The sequence below is a fragment of the Sus scrofa genome, chromosome 8 (assembly GCF_054392235.1).
Source record: "Sus scrofa isolate SSC_HxYL_T2T_F1_AM1 chromosome 8, Sscrofa_HxYL_maternal_Yorkshire_Landrace_v2.0, whole genome shotgun sequence".
Lineage (NCBI taxonomy): Eukaryota > Metazoa > Chordata > Mammalia > Artiodactyla > Suidae > Sus > Sus scrofa.
The window spans coordinates 58,037,501-58,046,799 of NC_139390.1; positions in this window are offsets into that span (position 1 = coordinate 58,037,501).

The following is a 9,299-nucleotide window of genomic DNA, read 5'->3' on the forward strand; positions in this document are numbered from 1 at the left end:
CGCCCGTCCGTCTCTGCCAACTCACTCGCTGGGGTCGTGTCTGCACCGCGTTGACTGCCTCTCTCCGGGGCCTGAGTCTCCCGGACAGGGTGTGTCGTTTTGTGTTCGATGTTTTCTGAGCTTCCCCTCTGGCCTAGTGATTTCTTTCTTCTCTATTGAAATCAAACACTTGGGTGCATAGCATTTTATTTGGCCCGCGCCGCCCCGCCGCCCTTGCCGTGACAACGTTGCTGTCCCTGTATTAGGACGGTGAGGAGGTTCTTGTTGGTCTTCGGATGGCCGCACCCACGGTCTATGGAGCTTCCCAGGCTAGGGGTCGAACTGGAGTTACGGCTGCTGGCCTACGCCCGAGCCGCAGCCGTGCCAGATCTGAGCCTCGTCTCAACCCCCTGCGTGAGGCGAAGGATGGAGCCCGCAACCTCATGGTTCCTGGTCAGATTCGTTTCCTCTGTGCCACGAGGGAAAGTCCTGAATCAACGATGTACGGATTTAGGACGCTATGGAGGGATGCATTGGCCGGCCCCAGGTCATATGGGGTTCCGGAGCCAGGGATCCGATCCAAGTCCCAGCTGTGGCAACGTGATTACTTGAAAGAGGACCCTTTAAAGCCGGGGTGGGGGTGGCGATGACACTGCATGCCATGGAGGTGCTCACCTGTCCTTTTTGTGGACACCTTTTCCGCGGTGGTGACAATGGATGCCCTGGCTGCCGTTCGGAAATGAAAGGTGAAGGCCAAGGTCCACGGTCCGTGGTCGGCGTGGTTCGTCTTCAAGGCCACGGATGAAGAAATGGGCTCCAGGAGGAAAGAGTCCAGGCCTTATGCCTGCCCTGCCTGGAGAATCCATGTCGCCACACAGCGATCCATCCCGATGCGTTCGTTGGTCCTGCGACGCCCCCTGCCGTAGGCTGCTTTTTATAGTCTCCGAAAAGGTCCGCCAGATGGCTCCCGGGGTGGGCCTGGGACGACCAAGTTCGGGGCCGGAAGAGGCCACTTCCAAGTGGGGGAGGAGTTACAAGTGGGCGGCAGACCTGAAGATAACCTGGAGGGGAGGAAAAAGGAGGGGAACCGTGACCGAGCGAGCCGGAGGGGAGGGGAGGGGAGGGACGATGGGATGGCACCATCGGGAGTCCTGCTCAAAGAATTGGAGCCTCCTTGAGACATGCGACCACATCCATCATTCCAGAGGGAATGGAAGCATCTTCCCCATGGTTGTACAATGATACATGTCCTTCAGAGTCCCTGAGAAAAAAAGGAATACAAGGCAAGATTTTGTCCGTGGAGGGAAGGGGGGGGGGGGGGGAGAACAGAGGCTCCAGACTTTGGATCTCTTGGCACAGGGGCCTCCTGCGCCGTATGGAAAGGACTGTTCCTAGGGTGCTCTCAGAATGGGATTTCTGGGTCCCACGAACCTTGTGTGTTGGACAAAGAGGCAGAAAGAGGGGTTCCCGGCTGGAAAGCCCAAACCACAGCTCTTCAGATGGGTAGGGAAGGGCAGACAGACTTCCGGCCCCAAGCAGTGATCTGGACCTCCAGAGGCCTTAGGACGACTTCACTGAGAACACGCAGAATCCGACCCAGCCACAGCGTCCTCTATACCTAGCTCTGTTTCACTTTCTCTGTCTCTCTCCCCTCCTCCTCTTTCTCCCTCTGATTCTGCCTCTCACTGTCTGCCTATCCTCCGTCCCTCCCTGTCTGTCTCTGTCTCTCTCCCTCACAAGCACACCACCGCGGGTCCCCCCCCTCCCCCCCCTTCTTTCTCCCCCCCCCCCCCCCCCCCCCGGCATATGCTATTATCCTTTTCCTTAAGACTGTGATTTACATGCCATGGAGTCTCCCTTCCCCAGGGAAACCTACAGTGCCTTTGTCCTTAAAAGAGGCAGGGGATGGTGGGGCTGAGGGCAGACATTATTTGAACAGGTGTGAGGACATACATAGGTCTACTGCCTCGGACTGAGGCCATTCTGAAGCTTTTCGGGGGCGTGGGAGATCACACTGTTCCCGGTGCGTGCGTGTGTGTGTGTGTGTGTGTGTGCGCGCGCGCGTGCAGGTGTGTGGGGAGGGAACCCGAATGGGGCACCCCCAGACCGACCGCTTCGGCTTTGGCGCTGGCATGTGGAGGATCTGGAATCCAGGGCCCTCTGGAAAGGACGGATGTGAGACGGACACCCTCTTCTTCCCGTCTTGAAAGCAGGAGAAAAACCTTCCTCTAGAAGCCCAAGTTCAAAGCCAGCTGTTTCAAGGAACGTCTGCCTCTGGCAAGGGGGAGGGGGAGGGCGAGGGCGAGGGGGCGGCCTGGAGGCAGCCTGGAGCACCCACGGCATGCATTCAGAAACCTCGTGCATCTCTCTTCCGGTGCTATCTTTGGGGGGACGTGGTACTCTTGGGCAAGTCCTCCGAACGATAGTGGAAACAAACATCTGTCTTCTCTCCCACACCTGGTGAATGCAGACAGACACACTGGAAGAGCACCCACCCTCCCTTTTCCCCCAAAGGACTCTTGTCACTGTACAGACGGGGGGGGGGGGGGGTGGCCCACGGGGGTGTCACACGCAGTCTTGGTGGCTCGTCTATGTTTCCAATCCGCCCAGGCAGTGCAGGCGGCCACCACTGCTGCTGCCACCTCTCACCGATCGTTCATCCTGTCCGTCAGTGCTATGACAGCACTAAGCTCTTCAGGGAGAAAATGCTCCCTGCCTTTCCTCTCGGAGGGCACACTGAGGGCACCCACTCCCATTAACAAAGTTTATTCACCTTGACAGGAAGAAAAGAGCTTGGGGTTTTTCACACCGCTGCAGATGACACTTTCCTACCGACTCTGGAATTCTCTTGCTCATTCTCCGGTGGGCCCGCCCCCCCATTTCAGGAGAGGGTGTTTGGTTCTGGGTTGGGGTGCGTGTGTGCGCGCGCGTGTGTGTGTGTGTGCGTGTGGGTGTGTCTGTGTCTTGCTTTTTCATTTTATTGGAATACAGTTGACTGACAAAGTTGTATGAACTTACAGGGTTGTTTCTGGGTGTTCGTCATGGCAGTGAAAGGAAACACCAGGATTTCCCTAGAAAGCCATCCCGTTCACCTGATCGGTGGCATGGAGGACATTCACATCCTCCTTGAGTTTCGCATTTGAAAGTGAGGGGCGGGTGCGTGCAGCAGGTCCCCCACCCCCACCCCACCCCGCGCCCCGAACGTGCCTCCCGCAGTGGCACTAGGAGTGTGTGCAATGAAAGGGACAGGACACCAGACACCAGAGGACCATTCTGACCCTCCTTTCCTTCTCTCTTCAGAAAGCAGGAAATAAATCTCTTGGGTGAAAGAAAAGTGTGCTCCCTGCCACGAAATTTGGGGGGGGGGGGTGTCGGGTTGGCGATAAGGACTTCACTGCTCCCATGGCTCCTGCAATGTTCACGAATCCTCCAAATCCTCAAGGCAAGATGGTTCACAACCAATACATGAGCGAGCTGTCAGAGACACCAGGGACTGAAACACTCCGTATTAGGGAGGGGTCCTCACTCACTTTCATGCAAAGGCAGCCACAACAGCAGCCTTTTCAAAGATGGCTGCAGGCAAGGGGGTGGGGGAGATGATGGAGAAAGTGGTGGTGGCGGCGGCGGCGGCGGCGGCGGCGGCGTGGCAGACTTGGATCACGTCCATTATGTTCATTCAACAAACAGTCGGGGCGATGGGAGAATGGCCGCTTGGTGGTCTGGGTTTCTCCAGGCTCCCTGGCCCACTCCCTGCCCCACACCCCCAACCCCCCACACCCCCTTGGACATGGGCAGGAAGGTTTCTAGAGAAGGCAGTGCCTGACCTGCTGGCTCTGTCACCCTGGGGGGAGAACATTTCGGAGAGTCGCCAGAGGCTTCAGACTTCCTACCCCTCTCCCTCCCCCACTCTGAACCCTGGTAACTAGACTTCATTCAACCGACACTTAGGATGGGTCATCCAACTGTTCTCTCATGAAGGAAGGAAGGAAGGAAGGAAGGAAAGAAGGAAGGAAGGTCGGTCGGTGGGTAGGTGGGTGTGTTTTCTGCGTGGGGTGAAGCCTTCCCTCCCTCGATGCAAGCCTGATATCCTCACCTGTCACAGAGACTGGACCCCTAAAAAACTACTGTGTCCGGTTTTCTCCCATTTAGGGGGTTCCAGAGTGTGTGTGTGTGTGCGTGTGCGTGTGCGTGTGCGTGTGTGCGTGCGTGCGTGCGTGCGTGTGTGTGTGTGTGTGTGTGTGTGTTGAGGGCCACACCCACGGCATATGGAGGTTCCCAGATGACGGATCGAATCGGAGGCTTTAGCTGCTGACCTCCTACACCACAGAAACAGGAATGCCAGGTCCGAGCCGCGTCTGGGACCAACACCACAGCTCACGGCAACACCGGATCCTTTACCCACTGAGCGAGGTGGACAGGCATCGAACCTGCAACCTCATGGTTCCTGGTCGGACTCATTTCCACTGCGCCATGGCGGGAACTCTGCTTTGTGGTTTTGGCGTTTGGATTCCAGAAGGTGGCGTAGGGGTCCCTGTTCGTCGTCTATTGGATAGAGACTCTTTTGTGTGTGTATATGTTCATCCCATCCTCCTCATGGATCCCTCTCCCCCGCCCTCATGATTTCTTTTCCCCCCTCTGCTTTTTAGGGCTGCCCTCGTGGCATATGGAAGTTCCCAAGCGAGGGGTTGAATCGGAGCTACGGCTGCTGGCCTACGCCACAGGCACAGCCATGTGGGATCCGAGCCGCGTCTGCGACCGACACCACAGCTCACGGCACTGCCTGCCGGATCCTTACCGCCCCCCTGAGCGAGGCCAGGGATCGAACCCACACCCTTCCCTGCAAAGGTTCCTCGTCGGATGCGCTTCCATGGTGCCACGACAGGAACTCCCCCGTGATGGTTTTTTTTCACGCTGGTGTTCCCACCCACAAGGAAGGAATGGCCCAATATTCTGGAATCACCTAGAGGGGAAAAGACGCTGAAAAAGAACGGAGGGATAGATGGATGTAGATGGATCACTGAATCCCCTTGACTGTACACCTGAAACGAACACAACATTGTAAGCAAGCCCACTGTATGCCGAGCTAAAGCAACAACAACAACCAACAACCACAACAACCACAACAAACTTACATCTTAAAAAAAAAAAAAAAAAAAAAAAAAAAGATGTCCCCTGCAGTTCCCATCAGGGCTCAGCGGTAATGAACCCGACTAGGATCCGTGAGGATGTGGGTTCGATCCCTCCCCTGGCCTCGCTTGGTGGGTTAAGGATCCCGCGTTGCTGTGGCTGTGGGGTAGGCCCGCAGCTACAGCTCTGATTCGACCGTGAGTCTGGGAACTTCCATAGGGCTGGGGCGTGGGCATTAAAAAAAGATATACTATATGCATACTATATACATATGTAGGAGTTCCCGTCATGGCTGGACGAATCCGACTAGGAGGCCTGAGGGTGCGGGTTCGATCCCTGGCCTCGCTCGTTGGGTTCAGGATCGGGTGTTGCCGTGAGCTCTGGTGTAGGTCGCAGACAGGGCTCGGATCCCGCGTTGTGCTGGCTCTGGTGTAGGCCGGTGGCTACGGCTCCGATTGGACCCCTAGCCTGGGAACCTCCATGTGCCATGGGTGCAGCCCTAGAAACAGAAAATAACTACGTGTGTGTGTGTGTGTGTGTGTGTGTGTGTGTGTGTGTGTGTGTATACAGATAGATATAGATATATAGATATAGATATATCACCTAAAGGCCCAGGACTAGAGAAAGCATTGGGTCATTAGGATCTAAGAATCTTCTCCCCGCCCCCCAAATCCATCCATCCATCCATCCATCCAACCCACCCTCCCTCCCTCCCTCCCTCCCTCCCTCTCTCCATCTTTCACTTTTCCTGATAAAGACAAAGGGACAAAAATTGTTTGTTTGGTTGTTTCTTTGTTTGTTCGTTTTTTTCTCAAAAGTTGTACATCTACTTTGTAACTTATACCTCTGTCAGAGGGATGGAGAATCCTTGACCTTTTCCTCCCTACCCAAATCCTTCCAGAAATCAGAAACTCAGTGGCTGGAAAACTGGACTGGATCCTGAAGTTTTTCCAGTTGCCTTCCATCTCTGGCTACAACTCTCTTCATCAGCGTTTCCCATTTTCTCCCACCCTTTGGACCTGGCATCCTTGCGGATGAGAACACGTATCGCTTGTCCCGAGGCCCTGAAAACGGAAGCCCGTGGAGTCCCTCGATGAACACATCAGAGAAATGGTCTCTGAGAGTGAAACCATCACCCTGTGTTCATTTCTCTAAGAGCCCCTCGGAAAGTTGGCCCCAACACCTGACGGCATTCTCAGAGGGGCCTTTCAAAAGACTGAAGGGGCGTTCCCGTCATGGCTCCGTGGTGAGCGAATCCGACTAGGAACCGTGAGGTTGTGGGTTCGATCCCTGCCCTCACTCAGTGGGTTAAGGATCCAGCGTTGCCGTGAGCTGTGGTGTCGGTCGCAGACACGGCTCAGATCCCACGTTGCTGTGGCTCTGGCGTAGGCTGGCAGCTATGGCTCCGATTCGACCCCTAGCCTGGGAACCTCCATATGCCATGGGAGCGGCCCAAGAAATGGCAAAAAGACAAAACAAACAAACAAACAAACAAACCGAGAAAACAAAAGACTGAAGGGACTTTCCCCTCTCCCTCTCTCTTCCCTCTGTCTCTCTCTGTCTCACTCACTGTCTCTGTCTGTCTCTCTGTGTCTCTCTCACACGTACACGCACACACACACAGAGTCACCGGCTCCGTTCTTCATATGTAACAGTTTGAAAGTTCCAGGAAAGTTTGGCAGCCCAAACCGGCCTTGGTACTCCAGCTCCAATTAAGTCTCAGAGACAGAGTTTTGGGTGAAGCATAAAGAACAGCTTTATTGCTTTGCCAGGCTAAGGAGGCCACAGCAGGCTAAGGACCTCAAAACTGTGTCCTCCCTTGAGAGGGGATAGCAAGGGGTTCTATAGGTTTAGCTTAATGGTGGGCATGGGGGTGGCGGAGCTGTCTAGAAGCATCAGGGTGCTTGCATTCTCCCTGGATAGGAGATTAGGATAGACCATTTCAAAGTCATCAAGGCTGGAGTCAGGTGGTCCATGGAATGTTTCTAGTGTCTTTGGGGTTATGGCATTTTGACCTTCTCTCCGGAGTGAAGATTGCTCATCCACGGGGTGGGGGGGGGGGCGCAATCCTTAGGGAGTGTTTCAAGGGTAGAGAAAACACCAGGTTCACTACAACTCTGACTCGACAGTAGTCATTAGTCATAAGTTCGTGGGCCAAGGCAAGCCATAACCTAATGGAGACTATTTCAAAGTAGCTTTTAGCTGTAACAATGTCTCTGGCTCCAACACACCAGCACTCCCGGGCTTGAGCTTGGTTTCAGTTTCAGAGGAGGGAACTCTGGCTCCAAGGATTAACCCCTTCGTTCCTTTGGTTTCTGTGGGCCTGGTTCGGGGAGCCCATCCACATCACCGCCTTTTGAGAGGCCATCTGACAACTGTTTCACCAAAGCGACGTCATCTCAAAACAAGGAAACCAGTTCCATAAATGGAGGATCTCTCCCTTCCCCCTCCCTCCCTCTCCTTCTCACTCTCCTCTACCCACAGCTCATGGCAACGTGGGATTCGTAACCCAGTGAGCGAGGCTGAGCATGGAACCTGCCACCTCATGGTTCCTAGTTGCATTTATTTCCACTTCTGCACCACGATGGGACCTCCCCAGCTCAGTTTTTCACACGTGAGGTTTCCCGGGACGTTTCGGAGGAGGCGGACCCCAAACGTGTCTCCATGCCCTGTGTGGGTGATTCCTGTGAGGTAAAATGACTTAAGGACCGGCCCACACCAAAGGGACACTCTGGCCCTCCTTTCTGGCCCCCAGACAGCAGGAGATGAAAATCTCCTCCTCGTGCAAAGGAAGATGGCAAGTGAAGATGTCCATTCCCACACCAAGGCCAACATGCTCCAGAAGTTTTGCGGGGTTTCCCGGGTTGGGAAATGGCGGGGGCTCCTTTGGCCTGACACGAGGCGAGTTTCGTGCACACATCCTCCCCCACCCCCCTCCATGCAGTCTGCGAGGGGCAGCCTGAGGGTAGGGAAATTGGGGAAAGAGGGGAAAAAAAACACTTTCCCTAAAGAGAAGCTCCAGGAAAAGTCACCACCTCTGACTTGACTGGAGAGTTTCTGCATTTGAATGAAGTGATTGAACCCAGGCCCTGAGGCCTGGATCTTCCTGATCTCCCCTCCCCCCCTTCCCGGGCGTGAGTCCAGGCGATTTGGGAAGCGAGAGGCGGCGCAGCAGGGATGGCGGCCGGGGGTGGGGGGTGGGGCGGGCAGCTGGGGCCGGGAGTGGGGGGGTGCGGGACTAATGAACCAGCGCCTGCCTGCCTGCCTGCCTGCCTGCCTGCCTGCCTGCCTGAACGAGCCCCTCCCCTCCCCCCCCACCCCCTCCCCACGCCCACCCGCCTGAGGGCGGGGATGGGGCCTGAGAGCTACGGGAAACTTCTTTGCTAGCTACTTGTCAGGGAGTGATCCCAGCTCAAAGTCCCTTTGCTTATTTCGGAACAAGGTCTGAGTCTCAGCTAGTACAGAGTTTCTGAATGTCTCGGCACATGGACTGGCCTGCACCAAACAAGCAGACAGGAAGAAAAATGAACACACAGAAACCCAGCTGGTCTCCTTCTCCCAGAGTCTCTCTTGGAGAAATTACCTTAAGCTCAGTGACTTTGCCCCGTCTCCCTCTGGTGCAAAGCCATCCCTGGAGGAGCCAGGTCTTACATGAGCAGGGCAGGGCAGGGCAGCACCACCCAGGTGAGCTGGAGAGTGGAGAGTCAAGTTGATAGATACCCCAAATGTGGCTGGCCAGGGGTCTGGGTTAGCATTCCGTGTGAACTCACACACCCAGGCACCTAGCACCGATTTCCCCATGTTCTTCCGACCGTGATTCTCACTCTTCTTCTGTCCCCCCCCCCCCCCCACCTTCGGCTTTTTGCCTTTTCTAGGGCCGCTCCTGCGGCATATGGAAGTTCCCCTGCCAGGGGTCCAATCGGAGCTGTAGCCGCTGGCCTACACCAGAGCCACAGCAACGCGGGATCTGAGCCACATCTGCAACCTGCACCACAGCTCACGGCAATGCTGGATCCTTAACCCACTGAGCAAGGCCAGGGATGGAACCTGCAACCTCATGGTTCCTAGTCAGATTCATTAACCACTGAGCCACAATGGGAACTCTGACTCTCCCTCTTCCCTGCCTGATACCTTAAGAGCCTGATCGTTTGTGGGGAAATGAAATCCCAGCTGGCAAGAGCCACCTTATCTTC